The 16445-nt window shown below is 43.7% G+C and overlaps 1 protein-coding gene across 3 annotated transcripts in view; it reads right to left on the bottom strand.

Annotated features, from left to right (window-relative positions):
* TLN2 (talin 2) overlaps positions 1-16445 on the bottom strand; it is a 234034-nt gene that overhangs the window by 198562 nt on the left and 19027 nt on the right. For 2 of the 3 annotated variants that reach the window (XM_075045498.1, XM_075045501.1), the window contains exon 1: positions 2432-2584. The exons of the other annotated variant lie outside the window; for it this stretch is intronic. The gene's annotated coding sequence lies outside the window, so the exon portion shown is untranslated. Of the gene's footprint in view, positions 1-2431; positions 2585-16445 lie in introns of those variants that run through there. 3 annotated transcript variants of the gene reach the window in all.

The raw sequence follows: 16445 nt of genomic DNA, 5'->3' as shown, positions 1-16445 counted from the left end.
TAAAATTACTTAATCCTTTGCAGTTCAAATGCAAGTTCATTCTTCTTAACATTATCTACTCCTAACCAATCTATCCATCACACATACACCAAAAAAACCCTCGCCTTCTCAGGCACTACTAGTGCAATGGCAACATTTCAAATCGACTTAAATTGGGCTGTACTACATTCCATTACATGATATCATGCAACAGATGTTACTGTAAGAACACACAGGACAATTATTCAGGGTAAACTGCTATAGTCTGAATGGTAAAATGAATGGGTATCCTATATGAAATTGCTATAGTCTTTATCAAATCTTATACTGAGATTCAGAACTTAAATATTGCCCAGATTTGTCACAGTTAGCCCAGAGACTTAGATGGGCAACAGAAACAAGAAGTATTCTTATCTTACTTAGGCTCAATAATTTTGCCACCAACAGATAAACTAGATGAAAATTCCACTTAACCCTTTAGTTCTGCAGTGACCTGCGAGTTAAATGAGGCATCATGAAACTCGCATGAAATGCACTTCCTAGAGGCATGAGATTCCCCCCCCAGCTGTGTGATAACCTTCAATCTGAAGGCATTGCCTTAAAAATTTAATGTTTTGAAAATTAAAGCAGATAAGGTAGTTCAGTCAACTTAATTCATAGTTAACTTAGCTAACAGCTGTACTGTTAGAAGAACGACTGACCATTATCTCAAACAGGTATGAAGGCTTTTCATATAGTATAATTTGTAAGGTATTTATAACTAACACTGGCAGCTTGCACTCACACTTGCAACACACTGCCATATGCATATAAGTAAGTGACATTTTACATAAGCAAGAGCAATCTCAGAAACGTGTTGCTTCTTTGCTTTTTAATCATACGGACATTTTTCCATAGCTATTGGGCCCTCTCAACGATGCAGAACTCCTGATGCCTTTAAACAACATACTTTCAAACTCAGAACTGGCCTTCTGGTTTGAAACTTACTATGGCTCAAACTTGGTTCTAAAATACAAGTCTACAAAATAAACTTTTAAAAGATTCAGAGAGAAGTAGGCAATTGTTTAATCTGCCAGAGTTTTTTCCAATCAATGAACATTCCCACAATCTAACTAGACACTGCGGCAGCATTTTAGCACACAAAATGTAGAGCCTCAATAAACTGAAGCGGCTGGTCAGCAAAACAAAAGCACTACAGAAGGTGAGCACAAAGACAGCGGAGGCACCAGTTCCCAGACAGGTGTTCCCATGCAGTGCCCAAGCAGTGGCACTGTGTCGGGGCCCTCTAGTCACCCGAAGGCAAGACTGTGCCCTGCACCCCACAGCCATCTGCTAGGGGGGCATGAAAGAAAGAGAGCTGCCAGGACATGCAGGGGGACCCCAGCCCACAGCGTGGACAGGCCCTCCGCAAGCACACACTGCCACCTCGCACCAGGGGGGTGTTGTGCTTTAGCCAGTCGCGGGCATGAAGTCCTACTGCACCGGGGCAGGTAGCCCAGAGCCGCTGGCCGCTTGCATGCTCCCAGGCCGGCCCGGGGAATCGGGAGGCCGCGGAACGGCGCGGCTCACCAGCCCACCCATCCTCATCTGCGCTGCGCAGGGGCGGACGCGTCCTTCCCTGCCCTCCGGGATGGCTCCACGGGACCGGCCCGCGACCCGCTTCCAACCCGAGCCGTCCCACGGGTCTGGTGGGAAGAGGCGGACATAGACACAGATAAATGGATATAAGTACACGCGTATAAACGCGGCACGATCGTCCTTGGGAGGTCGTCGCTCCCCAACGTGTTGCGAAAAGGGTTGGTTTTTTGGTTTTGGGGTTGTTTTTTTTTTCGATCGCGGTCGCCAGTAGCGCCCAACGGCGAACAGCTCCGTCGGTCGAGCAAACCCACCCCTCGACCCGGCCACACGAAGCTCCTCCAGACGCGCTGCGAGGAGCCGGCCGCCCCAGCACCTCCCTCCCATACCAATCCTATACGGCTCAGGGAGGAATCCCAAAGGACCGCGGTTTCCCTCCCACCTCGGCCCGGCTCCTGACGAAGGGAAGGTGAGCCGGAGCCGCTTTCCCCTTCCTGGGGCTCAGCCCGCCCGGCGGCGGAGCCCTACCGGGCCGCGGCAAGCCGTCTCCCCGCACGGCATTGGACTAGGCTATCACTCTCCTCCCTGGAACCGGCAACTTGTTGGGCGGGCAGCGCTACGCGCGGGCGAGGCTGTGCCGGACGGAGCGCAGCTCCCGCCTGCCGCCGCCCGCCGCCAGACCGGCGACCGGCAGCTGCCGCCTACTACATGCGAAACCGACCGGCAGCTGAAACGCCGCAGGCACGGAGCGGCTCCGCGCTCCCGCCGCTCAGCCCTGCGCGGAGTCTTCCCCCTCTCGGCGGCTCAGCACGGACCAAGACACTCCATGCAACGTGCAACGGCAGGGCAGGACAAGGGGGTCCTCGCGGGCTCCTACCGGGAAAGGCGTTACTGTAGCATTGCAAAGCGCCTAAGCCCCGCTGCTCGCTCGCTTCCTTCCCCCCCGCTCGCCTGCTGCCCGCTCCCGCCTGCTCCGCCGCCGCCCGCAGCTGCCGCCGCTGCGGACTCCAGGCGCAGACCCCCGCCGGGGAGGGCAGGAAGCGCGTCATCACTCCGGGACCGCTCCACCGCCCTTCGCCCGGCACGGCCCGCTCTGCTCCGCCACCGCCCGCCCCACGGCGCGGGAAGCCCGGGACGCCCACCCGCCCAGCCCGAGCGACCCGCGGCTCCCGCCTTGCCCAGCCCTCCGCTGCGCCCGGAGGCCGGCGGGAGGGGGAACCCCGCCTGAGCTGGCTCGCCGGGCCGAGGGCTTAGGGCCCGCCTTACCTGGGCGTGAGGGCGAGGCACCTCCGCTGGCCGCGGCCCTCGCTGAGGCGATGAGGTAGCGTCGCTCCCCCTCCACCCGTCCAGGACCGCAGTCAACGGCGGAGGAGGGGACGCGGCACGGCGGCTCCTCAAGGAGGAGGAGGAGGAAGAAGGCCGGGGGAGCTCAGCATCTTTTACCGCGAGAAAGAGAACAAAGCTGTAGGGCACAGCGAGCCCCGGGGCGGGGGGCTACCGCCCGGGCGGCCGCCACTGCTGCTGACTGCGCAAGGGCTGCTGTGGAGGCGCGAGGCGCCCGCCCGGCCCCTGAGGCAGCGCGCGCGCGGCGTCGCGCCTCCCGCCGCCGGCGCTGCGTTCGGCGGGCTCCCCGCCGCCGTAGGCTAACGGTCGCCCCGGGGGCCCACAGCGAAGTGCCGAAGTCTTGTACGCTCGCTTGGAGCAAACCTCGGCTCACACCCCCACACACACACCCACACACACACCCCTGCGCCCTGAGCCGGGCGGTTTTCCCTCCCGAACCCCCGGGATGCGCTCATCTCCCTCAGGCCCTGTCAGCGTTACCCAGATAGGCGCACCTCCTGCTCCTTGACCAGAGGCTTCAAACAAAATTCCGCGGGCAGAGGTGATTTCAAAGTCACAAAAATACGTAGGTACAGCGGGTACGCTTTGAAGGCAGTCCAAACTGCCCTGGGATTTTGTTGCATTTAGCATTTACAGGTAACTCTAGCAAGAAATGGACTGCTGTAGCAGCAAAGGAAACTCGGGACTTCCCTTATGCAGCTTGCATCACCTTAACTGTTCTACTACCATTACAGTTGTGTTCATCGTTTCCATACCAATATATTGATACCATATATGAGAAAAGAAATAGTTACAGAAACTTAAGTCCCTTATGTGAATTAGTTTCACATATACGGGGGCCTCTATCAGTAAAACTGCAACGGTTAAAAATCATGCAGTTAAAATAATTGAACCTGATTTAGCTGAACTACAGCCATTGGTAAATATTTTTACTTGTAACCAGATTAAAGAGCTGCATCATTCTACAGCTGGTTTTGCTTTCAAGAGTAATTTTGTTCCAACAAATTAATCGACACTGAACTCGCGTACAACTGTGTTGTGGCACAGCCCAACATAGTTATACTTGTATCAACACACTTCTTGGTGGGCATGTTTAAGAAAGTCTGTAGTTACAAAAACACCCACAGTCTTATACACCCACAGTACAGAATTAAAAGCATCGCAATGTTAACATCTGCAATAGTCACTCTGAGGTGTGCCAGCTTCAGCAAAGGAACAAGAAGTGTCTGCCCTGTTAACTAAAATAGACCCTACACAGCATTTGCTTTATAACTTGCAAATACTTGACAATATACCTGTTTTACAATGAATTATTGTTATCATATTTGTTACTGAAGAGATACTATCATGTCTGTTATTAAAAGAAGCGATAACTGAAGTATTTCTTGTGGTTTAGAGGTAGTTTTGCAGATGTAAGTTACCTGTGAACAGCCATAACATTTGCATAAAGAGCAGCTTTTTTTTTTTTTTTCTGGCCTTTTACTCACAATAATAAGCTTCCAACAATATGGCTTTCCCTATTCAGCATACAACTTAAACTCCCTTCTTACAAAATACGTAATGATCACTTCATTCTACTCTTTATGCAGTATTATCCTATTTTCTGGCTGCGATGCTGCTTCAAAAGAAACTTCCTTTACTCCACTGATATACTTCATTGCATTAGCTTTTTCTGCCTTACAAGCTTCACTCTTAAACCTTTTCCTAGCCTATGTGTTCTCTCATGTAATAACGTGCAAGGCCACAATTCCGGTCTCTATTGCTCTTGTCATTTCTGTGTTCTCCTGTTTCCTCTCAGTTCACAGGAAGGCCATTTAAACCTCTGTACTGCACTGCCCTCCAAACTGCTCCTTTGAAATCCCTTTATCACGATGTCAATCCCAAAGAACAAAATTTTACCACAACATGGAGTGCAATGGCAAGACCAAGCTCCCCTGTATCACTTCTGTGTCTTGCTACTCCCAATACATCTGTGTGTCTGGACACATTTACTATCTCCCTTTGTACCCAGCTAGCAGACTTGCTTTGGGGTGCAAACCAGCAGCTTTTTTTTTTTCTTTTTTTTTTTTCCTGTTTGCATCATACCAAATACAAGGGTAACACACCTGAGCACACACCTGGGTTCTACAGTAACAATCCATGATATTACTGTTACAATAATAAATGAGGTACCCTGTCAGTCTATCATTTGAGGATCCAGTTTCTGTTATTTCACTAATGAGAAATACCCATATATTTGCTGCAGTACAGTGGGTATAGAGAACAGAAGTATAAATTCCTGGTTCCTTTACAGTATTTCAACTTACCAAAATATGCAGATTTCAAGGGTGCATTTCCCTTGAAAAAAAAGTCACAGTATAGATGAACCTGAAAGTGCTTACATCAATGTACTCGCATAATCAAAACTTCTTTAGCATTTCTGCAGAAGTTCTAGCCTTTCGTTTCTTTTCTATTCAGTCTGCTACTGTTTTCCTGGAGTATTGTTAAACTGTTTTTACCGGTCATAGCTGCAGAGTTTGAGATACTAGTATCTGCATAGTGTAATAATCTCCCGAGATTAAATCAGACTCCAGTTGCAGTTACCAGCTGTGACAGGTAATGTTTATGATTTGTTGTGATTGGATGGAAAAATAACATTTTTTTAAAAAGAATATAACTTTTCTAGGCTTTATTTGTATTCAGAGAACATTTTAAAATTAAGACATTCTATCTGGCATCTGACTTCACTTCTGAGGTTACTTTTTCCTTCCATCCCAGCTGTTCTAACACTTTATCTTTCCATTTCCTAATTACTAAACCCCAGAGCTTTAAGGGTAAGTGTGCTTTGTCAGAGCCAGAACTACAACAACCTTATGCACTTCTACAAAGCAAAATGGGACTGGCATGTGAAGATCAGGGACATTCTCTAGTGGTTTGCCAGTTGGGACAGTAAGGTTGGGGACATTTTTTTTTCAGCTCAGGAGGCAGATGTTAAGCAATCTCCCAAAACAGAGGCATGAAACATCTAAACAAACTACCCATAAATGCTGTCTTACTTGTTCGTAGCCCTCTGTTAATCTTTGTAGTGACATTATTTTAGGGCTCTGGTACTTAAAATAGCCTTTGGATGACGGCAATACTGGCATATTTACAGATGTTTCAGGTGAACTAGAACTTAGTCAATGGAGTGTGTAGGGGCCTTCAATGACATATGCTATAAACAGTTTTCTCATCTGTTATTTCAAATACATTTTAAATCACTGTCTCAGAACAGGTCCATTAAAATGCAGCATAAATCATACCCAAGCAAGTAAACTAGATTCTCTGTGTGTGTGTGTGACCAGACTACTTTAATAACTACATTAGAAGGGTTTGAAAAATAAATGTAAGACACATAGTTATAAAAATGGCATTTATAATAAGTCAAACTTATCCTTGATGAATAACATTAGGCAAAAGGCAACACTATCATTATTACTTTAGCATTAGCAGGCAGTAGTATGTATTATAATGGTTCTGAGTGCACTAATAGCCCTTAATTGCCCTGACCAACCTCACCTGGGGCCTCTGCCACACCCTCTGCCCATGGGCCCAGGAGCTCCATATAAGCTCAGCCCTGGGCCTTTAGCTCTTCTGTGAGTTATGTTGTTTGACTGTCTGTTTTTAGTGGTGGGCTCTGCTGATTCAGTCTCTGATCTATAGACTGAGTTCCTGGTCTGACTTTCAACCTGCCTTGTATAGGTACCTGCTGTGAAGACCACTAGACTGTGTCTGGTCCTGGTTACCTTCACTAGGCATCATCCTGACCTGTGGACTGATGTCCTGGCTGCACCTTGGATCTGCTTTATCGATGTGAACCTCTCCAAAGAGCTGGGTTCTGGGTTGAACCTGTCTGCTATCCCAATACTTGTCTTGCTACCCTTGCTTGGCTACTGTAGGATGGCTTTTGTTCTGCTGGCTGTATTGTTGTATGTGGCTCCCAATTTCCTGTCCTGGGGTAAGCAGCCAGGCCTTGCTGCTCCCTGGCAGATACAGGCTATGGTACGAACTGATTTCTCAAACTGTTATATTATTTATGTAATCCTTATTGTTCTAATAATCTTGCTATTGTCTGTGTTATTACTGTAGAAGATCTAATTTTGCTAGGCACTAAATGAACATGGAATAACAGCTCACTCCTTTCCCTCAAGAGCTTACTACCTAACTGTGCTGTAAGGAACAGCAGATTGAATGAGACAGGTGGGGAGTGCAAGTGAGATGTTAGTGGCCAGCATTGCATATTTCTGTTTCCACACATCAGCAGCCTAAACTATTGTCTTGTGCTTTAAAGTGCTATAGTAAAGAAAAGCTTGGAGGAGATGTGAAGGAGACCAAGTAAAAGTCTTCAGGCATATCTGAGGTGTCCCTCACAACATGCAGGGTGATAATGAATTGTACAGTCATAAAAATGTAGGGCTGAGAGAAACCCAAGAAACCAACTTTCTGCACAATGGCAAGGTGTGTAGATCCTCTGGGACTGCTGTTTGCTTAAGCTCTTCATTAAAATTATTGGGCCAGGAGATGCTGCAGCATTTCTATGTAGTTGGTTCTGGTGTTCCACAAGCCTTATTAGGAAGTTTCTTCAAGGACCCAGTCCAGATTTGTGGTGCTAATTCAGATGATTTCTTATTGTACTGCTGTCTTTTGTCATGGTAAACAAATGGATCATGATTCTGACTTTATATTTCTTGAAGTTATAACTTAATAATAGGAAGAATCAACTTTTTTCTTTCTTCTGCTTGACTAACACCTATTTAGGTGTTCTTGAAAAGATTGCTGATTTCTTTGGGATTCCTGCACACTCCTCTGGATCACTATGACTTTATGTACACCTTTCAAAATCTGTTGCAGCTCTCTGTATTGGTTTTTTAGCTTTCATTTGTGAATCAAATTAGCCTTTTAGATAACTTCTGTTCTTCTGATATGCAGCTGATTATTTTCTGGTTTCCTTCCTCTTTGAACCTCTCTCTACTAACTGAGTTTCTTGACATTGGGCCATTTCTTTAGTATGTTCTGATCATTCTGGATTCTTAAGACCAAGAGTACTCACAGGTATTTTAAAACTGCAAAGGTTACCTCTGCTAGTTTGAAGAGTACACAAAGGGTATCTTTTTGATACCATAGTGCCTGCTATTGTGGGCAGTTCATGGGCTTTACAAAGATTACTTGAGTATCTCTGCTACCTTGGGTCACATTGCTGCCATTTGACTTCATCACAGTCACTGCCTTCTTCCCACCTTCCTTGGACAACATCCCAAGACCTCCCTGAGCTGAGAGGCAGTGGCAGCAAAAGGCCCTTGTGCTACAGGTGGAAAAGGCATAGAGAAAGGAGGGTGGTTCTGATTTTCTTCCCCATTATTCACTTCCACTTGTAGGTGCAAGGTATCCACCAGCAGGTGTAAGATAGCATATGCCACATCTCATGTTAAACACATTCAGTGAAGATCTTGGGTATGTGAGGGGGAAAGTGGAATTCTGGGTAACAATTTTACTGCTTGCCTTGTGTGAGCACTGCTCCTGTGTTTTTCATTTGACTGCATCCACCTTACTTATCTATTCCATACCACTGCACTATATGAAAAGCACAGCATTACTGTATTACAACAACTGTGTTTTTTATTTTGCACTGGCTTTTTCATTCTCGTAATAATTGCACCTTCCAGTAAACTTCTCACTGGTCCCACTTAACATATAGACATCCAATTCCATAAGGAAATAATTTATTCTAAAGAGACATTGCAGCATTGCTCATCTTAATCTTCAGATTTGCACAGTAGCTTCCAGAAATTAATTTAATAGAAAAAAAACTCCTTGAACTGCTACCCTTAACAAAGAAATAAGGTAACTGAAGGGATCATCTCCTTCTCATCTTATGCTAGCAGGCTTACAGTATTTAAGGTCATCTATGGAGTTGTAGCAACCTTGTCATGACATTACCAGTTTTTCCCAGCTATGCTAATTTTAGTCATGGTGAAAAGACAAGGCACTGACTGATGTCTGTTAATGCAGAATCAGCTGATCTTATAAAATTCTTTTTTAGCTCTGTAGTTACATTAGTCTAAATTACAATTTCCCTTGTGTGGTAGTTGTTTTATCTGCAGAAAATCAATCGGCCATTTCTAAATGAGAGAATGAGTTTACAGAGTTAATATTTTTGGTAGGGAATACTCAAGACCAAGACTGCAGAAAACAAAGGAGATGTTTTGGTATCTAATCTTAATGGGAACAGCAGTTTCAAGAGCTCAAAGCAAATGAAGAATAGGATTGTAATTCAGATCTAGTTCCCGCAGAAAATGTCAGTCCCGGCAAAGTTAATGCAACACAGATTTGGCAATGTGGGAGGTCAGGAGACTAAGAACAAGAGTGCATCCTTCTCAGTTGTATCCCACATAGTACCCAGAGTGGAAGGGTCATAAACTGATCCCCTAGTCAATCAGTCTGGCTGCCCTCAAGCATGGTATTTGTATCATCAGAAAAATTCTGGCTCCCAAACAGCAGTGTTTTCTGTAATGCTCTCTCTCAGAAGGCAACCCAAGTTGCCTTTTGATTACAAGCCTGCTGTGGCTTCTGACAAACATATTTTAACATTAATATTTGCAGCTGAACTACATTCTGGTCTGCTGAACACTTCCAGGTTTTCAAAACTGCTGTGGGAAGAATCAGAAGGTAAACATGAGGACTGCTGTCCACAAACCCACATGCGTCTAGCTAAGTGATAATTTTCAATATGAACAGTAAGTAATACAGAGTCTTTGGGTTCCAGATAGTCCAGAATATAAGTATGCATGCTTTCCCTGGTTGTTTTTAGAAACACCTACTAAATTAGCATTTATTTTTAAAAGTTTGGCCCTTTAATTATTTTCTTGTCTGTATCCAAAGACAGAACATAAAGTTTGCTGCACAAAGTACACATGGAAATATTATATTGCAGTTTTGAAAATAGGATTTAGTCTTTTAACCTGCTTGGGTATTATAGAGAGTGATCCAAATCAGATGTGACTTGTATGGAATTATGTTGAACTTTTTGCTTTGTCTGAAATTCATATCATGTGGCAATAATGGTGCTTTTTCAATTGCCTGTATTTTAAGGATGCTGATAAAGCACTGGAGCAATGCCAGGTACTTTAGGAAATACATTGCTGTTTCCCTGGCTCCCCAGATGTTACAATATATTGTTTGTTGCTGGAATAAAGGTAACTTTTACTATATTTCTTTAACTATGGTGATTCAGTGTTATAGAAAAATCTTCACCTTTAAAATGAGAGAGGTTGTTAGCACCTTGTCTTCAAATCATGTAGATAACATGCACTATAATGTATGTAACTGTTTCTTTTCTCTTTTACGATCTCCTTCAATGACTGGCAACAGCTGTGCCTCATTTTTATCATGTTTTATGGTTCAGAATTACTGATTATTTGTTATGATTTATAACAGCAAATGTCTTTGATGCTTTAAAACAATGAAACACAGACTTGGATATATTTAAATGAATCCAACAGATGCATTGTCTGAGTCTGTGCGGTACCAAAGGAGAGAGCTATAGTTGACACAGGATTATTTCCTGCTGGACGTTTGCCAAAGAAAAATTGGCGGCAGTCACACTATTCTTTATTGCAAGTCTTCTCTAATGTGTATGTTTAATAAAGCACTAACATCTGGGCCCACAGGGTAAACTTCATGTGTACAAACAGTGTAACTCTTCAAAATCAATACATATTTGCAAACTTTTCACTCAAGAAAAACATCCCAGGGTATCAGTTTTGGGGCCATGTCCTACTTCAGCACTACTTTGCATTTGTGGAGCTGAAGTATTAGATAAGCTTTGTTCCTTCCTGTGCTTCCGGTTCAGTTGCTGTGTTCTCTTTATGGCCACGCAGGGATTTCCATGGCATGGCCCCAGGATTCTGCAAGCAGCCAGCACTGCTGCAGTTATTGATCTCTGCTGGACAGCCAAGGAATGAAATCACAGGAAAATGGAGCTGTCTCTTGGGATGGTTACCTCTAAGGTGAGGCACGTGGTAGGGCAGAGCACAGGAAGACGTAAGTCATCTTGGCTGATGGGAAGCCACCTACATTCATTCCTCAGTCCATTTCTCTCTTTCTTGTTTCTTTTCCTTATCCTTGTACCTTACCTGATGCATAGCAAGTTGAGTGGGTGCTGTAAGTGGGTGTAACTTGAGCATGGAGCTGTGAGCATGGGCAAGAGGGCTTGTAATGTTCTGCAAAGGCTTGCAATCCTGGCTTTTTCCACAGTAAGAAGGAAGCCCTACCGAGTGCTTACTTCTGCTGTACCAGTTTGCTGGGCTTTTAAAATAGCTATTCCCATACCCTGTGAGAATCTGGTTGGATTTCTTCCTAGATCTTTGGACTCCTGTTGTGTCTCTTGTAGGTTTTTTAGCATGTGCATCAAATCCTGAGGCCTCCTCAAACAGGAGAAGTGGGAAAGTTATCTTTCTTTTTCTTAAGAAGTATACTTATATACAAACATAGGTTATTGAGCGACAGAAATATGCTAGTGTATTTGCTCAACAGTGTCTTACTGTATTGCTGACAAATATTCACCTAATGTCTGAGAAAAAGGGGGGTGGAAGATAAGGGAAGTTATTCCTCGTTGCTGGTGCCAATGCTTTGAACAGGCTGAGGAGCTCTGAAAGAGATCCCAATATGTGGATGGAATTTTGCTCCGCAAACAAGTGGCTGCATAGAACTAGACAGTCAGTAACTTGGGGGGGACAGAAGGAGTTACTGTAAAGAGGGCAGTAGCTTCTTTGTAGTCTGTCTTCTACGATAATGCCCTAAGTCAATTTATCCAACTCTATCCAAATGGGTGAAGAATGCAATATTATAAAAACCTTATGAAGTAGATCAGCTTGTACAAGGACTGTGTGGGAAGAAAAGAGCCACTCCTGACACTAAGTGGGAGAGTATAATTATACATAACTCATAACTTTTCCATAACTTATCTTAAGGGTAAATGTGCAAGTGGAGTCCTTGTCTGTCAGTACTGAGCAAACAACCTCTGCCTGTGTGCACGTTCTTTGTGCATATTGGGATGGCCTGTATTTAACTTTTTAAATGGTGTCTAGATCTTGTGATACTCTTTTTTGCAGAGGCATTTTATAGATATTTGTGCTAGTGCAGTTGTTTCTGCTTACCTCTCTAATCAGAGCACATCTTGTTTGTGCACACCCGACCAGGTTTATAAGACTAACATTCTTAATCAAGTAATCAATCATTTTGGATTATCAAATTCATACATAATCAGCTTTTCATCCATGGGAATAGCAAATTAGATCTTCCTTCAGTAAAATGAAAAATTCACACTCTTCACATGAAATCACTGACGGCCCATAATTACAATAAAAATATAAATTACTTGGAAAAATTTTATAAAAATATAGATCAGTGCATCCTTTGTTTTGTTTCCTATATATCCTTATCTTAGGCTGCTTCAAAAGTAAGCTGCCTTTTCTATGACTTCATTGATAAATCTCTTGACTGTTGTCATTTCTTGTTGATATATTAGGTCAATAATGATTTAACAGCCTTTTTTTAAGAACAGCAGTTATTAATGAGAACTGTATTACTTTTGGCATGCCTGAGGACTGGAGGGAACATAAATGTAACAGCCCTGACTCTGTTAATTTTATGCTCAGCTGTGAGACACCTTTGTACTTCCTGGGGTTTTGGGACATTTAAGCATTCAGGGTTGGCCTCACACGTTCAGTTGCCCTACCTCCGGATGGGTGGTGGGGAACTAAGGATGGGTGGTGGGGAACTAAGGATGGGTGGTGGGGAACTAAGGATGGGTGGTGGGGAACTAAGGATGGGTGGTGGGGAACTAAGGATGGCTGGCATTGCTCCTTCTCCCATCCTCTATGTTTCAAGCATGTCTCTTGTATTTCTATAGAAAGCCACACTGCCAACCCTGTGCTGCTGCGTGAAACCCCTTCTCTGGACATTAGTCCCTGAAAGGGACCACTTCCATCCCTTTTCTGCTGCCTGTGTAACGCAAATCCAGTGGGGTGCCCTGGGGGAGCTAATGCACGTGGATGTAACTACATTCTTTAGAACAGGGCTAAACATTCTCTAATCTTTCCTTTTCCATTTTAAAGATTTCATAACAGAAGAGTCTATTAAATCTACTAATTGTAATCAGGACTTGTGGATTTGGCAGTTTTCCCTTACTCCATAACCAGCTTTACTATTTCTGCCAAGCCACACCTTCCTCTCCAGAGCTGACCCAGCACTTTGCGAGGCTGGATGTGAGACAGCTTGTCCCAACTCTGGAAAACAGACCCATGGATTTCTTTCCACAGATGTAATGAATTCTGCAAAACAGTTTGTTCTTCTTTGATTGTATTCATCACTTCAAGGGCAAAATTCACTGTTTCAGGGCAGACTTGCATTCCTTCCAGAATGGGTTAATCTTCACTGTATTATATTCTCTCCCTCCTCATCTTGCAGGAAGGGGGAATGAGAGCACAGCAACAGCATCAGCTCTGCAACTTTTGTATGGATAAATCCCTGATGCTTTCCTTGCTGGAATATGTTGCATATGAATGTGAACTATTAGGCATTTCATGGTCAGTTCCTAAGAAGAAAAGGTATCCCACAGCAGGGGAGCAGTACAAGGTCTGTTATATCACTCCAGCCTTGTGCTCAGGGAGTAAGTGTGTTGTGGGATTTTTAAAGTACAGTAAACCTTTCTTAATCATGAACCATGTGCTTAGACTTCACTGGGGCATGTATCCTAATGGGAACTTGGCACATATTTAGGCCCTTACATACCATTCTACGCCCTGTAATGTGCATATCTGGCCTTATTGTTTGTATTTTTTTTCCAAGTGCCTTCGCAGCAATTTGATCGTTCAAATAAAGCACAAAACAAGTACATTCCCTTTTGAATGGAGTAGGTGTCTGTGCAAACATGTGTGTACATGTACACGCCTATTTAATTTATTTACTGGAGAGAAGCAATTAGCAGTAGTGACCTTGGCAATTTGGGCAGAGGTGGTTTTTTAACATAATGCTGTAGATTTTATTAAGAATTAAAGTCTAGACAAGGTGGAAACTGGCACATACCGTATACAAAGATGCATATAATTTTCTATTTCAATCTTGCAGGCAAGATTATTGATATATAAATAATTTCTATTGAGATGAAGGTACGGACTTAGGTAGAAAGCATGGGCAGAGCTGAGGTTGGGATTTTTCTTTACTTTCAAATGAGGTTAAGATCTTGGTGCTTGGCAGGGCTAGACCTAGGCACAGGCAAAGGAGGCAGAAGAGGCCCTGGCAGAGCCCTGAAAACCAGACTGGCAGCTGCTGCTGCCAGGAGGGGGGGTGAGAATATGTGAAACAGCAGCTACTTTGGAAAAATGGGGCACATGAGCCTTTTCTGGATCCTGTTCACTTTTCTGTGGCAGAAAAAGCCAGCTCTGGGTGTAACCCAGGCACTTCATCCTCAAGGCAGCACAACTTAGTTTGCTTATGCTGATAAGCAGCTTTGAGCCAGCTCTTGTGGTTGGCTTGCCTTCACTGTGTCTTCCAAACAAAATATGTACAATTACTCATTAGCCACTTTACATAAATCAAACAGATACTGTTTTAAAAAAAAAACAACAACCTTCAGATATTTTATGAGTGGTGGCAGACATTCATGGATATTTATAGGCAGAAGAAATACTTAGACCTACATGAAATTAAATATGAAAGATTAGCAGAACAACTGAGGAAAAACTCAGCTGTTCTAGCAGAGCACCAAGCTGTAGACTTATGAGGTCTGAAGACAGAAGGGGCAAGAGGGAGAAATACCGGAGAGTTGTTCCAGATGTCAAAGTTGTAGATAAGGCACTCATGTTATCGTGAGGCTTTGTGAAGGGACCTAGAAGCAGGCAATTCTGAACTGGTGGAGGAAGCGAGGGATAAAGACAGTCTATGAATAATCATCTCATTAATAAGTGTTGCTCTTACTTTTCCACAATTCTATCCAGAAAGAACTGTAATAATGTCTCCAATTGTTGCAGAGTCCAATGAAACAGTTTCTCCAGTGGCACACATCCAACCATTTCTGTCTTCCAGGCCTTATGAGATGGAATATTTTTCCCTTGCTCAGAAGCGTGATCTCTTCTGTGGCCACTAAACTGGCTGGAGATCTGCATTTCTGTGTAGTCCAGACAGCAGATTCTTCCAAATATCTAAATAAATACAGGAGTGGTTTATTTGCACAATTTTAGGTGCAGCCACCTCTATGTGAGACAAATATTGATGGATTTGGCAGGAATGTTGCCATGCAAGAGGCAAAAATGAGTTCTCTTTCACTATCGCACTTCGAGGAATGACACTGAAGTGCCACAATGTACAGCACTCAGCATCTGGGGATAACTCCTCCATGTGATTAAATGTGTAGTCAATTGATCTACATGTTACAATGATTAAAAAAAAATCCACTTTGTTAAATGTATTTCTCCTAGAGTTTCAGTAGCTATTGGTGCCCCTGGATCCCTTTCCTGTTTGTCATGATTTCTTTGCATTGCCTCTTTCTACCACTCCAACAAAGCACTCTGTGTCATTGATTCTTTTTCTATGCCCAGATTCAGCAGCTAGCATCAGGATTGAATGTCTCAGCAAGAGCTTCATAGTTGAGAGTTGTGAATGCAGCAATAATGAGAAGGTAAAATCAGTTAGGTCTATAGTGGCATCCTTTTTCTTGGAGGAAAAAAACAGTTCAATGGGCAAGGACTAGTTTTCTAAAGTTACCTGTCACCTAAAAAGGCTGAGATACCCTTGTTACAATTTTGAAAATCGGCACAAGTTCTGCTAATCTGCACCCTTATCTGTGAAAAATCTATCTTTTACCGATTGATCTTGCACCTATTGAAGTTAATGGCCCAAGTCCTGCTGAAGTCCATGGGGCAGGGTTAGGCCTTGCCACAGTTTGCTTATGAGCACTAGCATCTTTGCTTTCCTGACAAGGACAAAGTACACAGTGAAGTGATGAGGCAGAGCCCTGTTTTGCGGCTAAGCAGGCATTTCAAGGTGTTGCTGAGTTAAGGCCATAAGATATGATAGTATCTGACCCCTGGCCTGCCAGACATCAACTCTCTCTGTGCAAATGTTTAGGGAATCTTAAAAATGGCTGGCATGGTGCTGAAGCAATAGCTATATCACAGGATTAATGGTTGTGTTTTATCAGGTATTTTTTAGGGAGCTGGGAACTGTAACCAATGTGACACAATGTGCTGGGCTATTCTGTTCACTGCTGCTGAGGTTGCCAGGATAATTTTACAGAGTCAGGCAGTTGCAGTAGTACAGCAAGCAGTACTAGACAGTACTATTAAATTTAACCATTTGGCCTTAGGGATGATTTCAGCATTCCTTCAATAACATGTAACAGTGCCAAACTAGAGATATCATACAAATTAGAAACACAGTTTGCTCATAAATGTTTTGTATCCCTTAAGACTTTAATTCAATTTTATCCTAATATGAATTTACCCTAGTAGTTCTAATTGCATTTTACTTAG

This window comes from Buteo buteo, chromosome 13 (assembly GCF_964188355.1).
Source record: "Buteo buteo chromosome 13, bButBut1.hap1.1, whole genome shotgun sequence".
Classification (NCBI taxonomy): domain Eukaryota; kingdom Metazoa; phylum Chordata; class Aves; order Accipitriformes; family Accipitridae; genus Buteo; species Buteo buteo.
The sequence above is the reverse complement of the archived record's forward strand: the minus strand, read 5'-3'. Positions and strand labels throughout refer to the sequence as shown.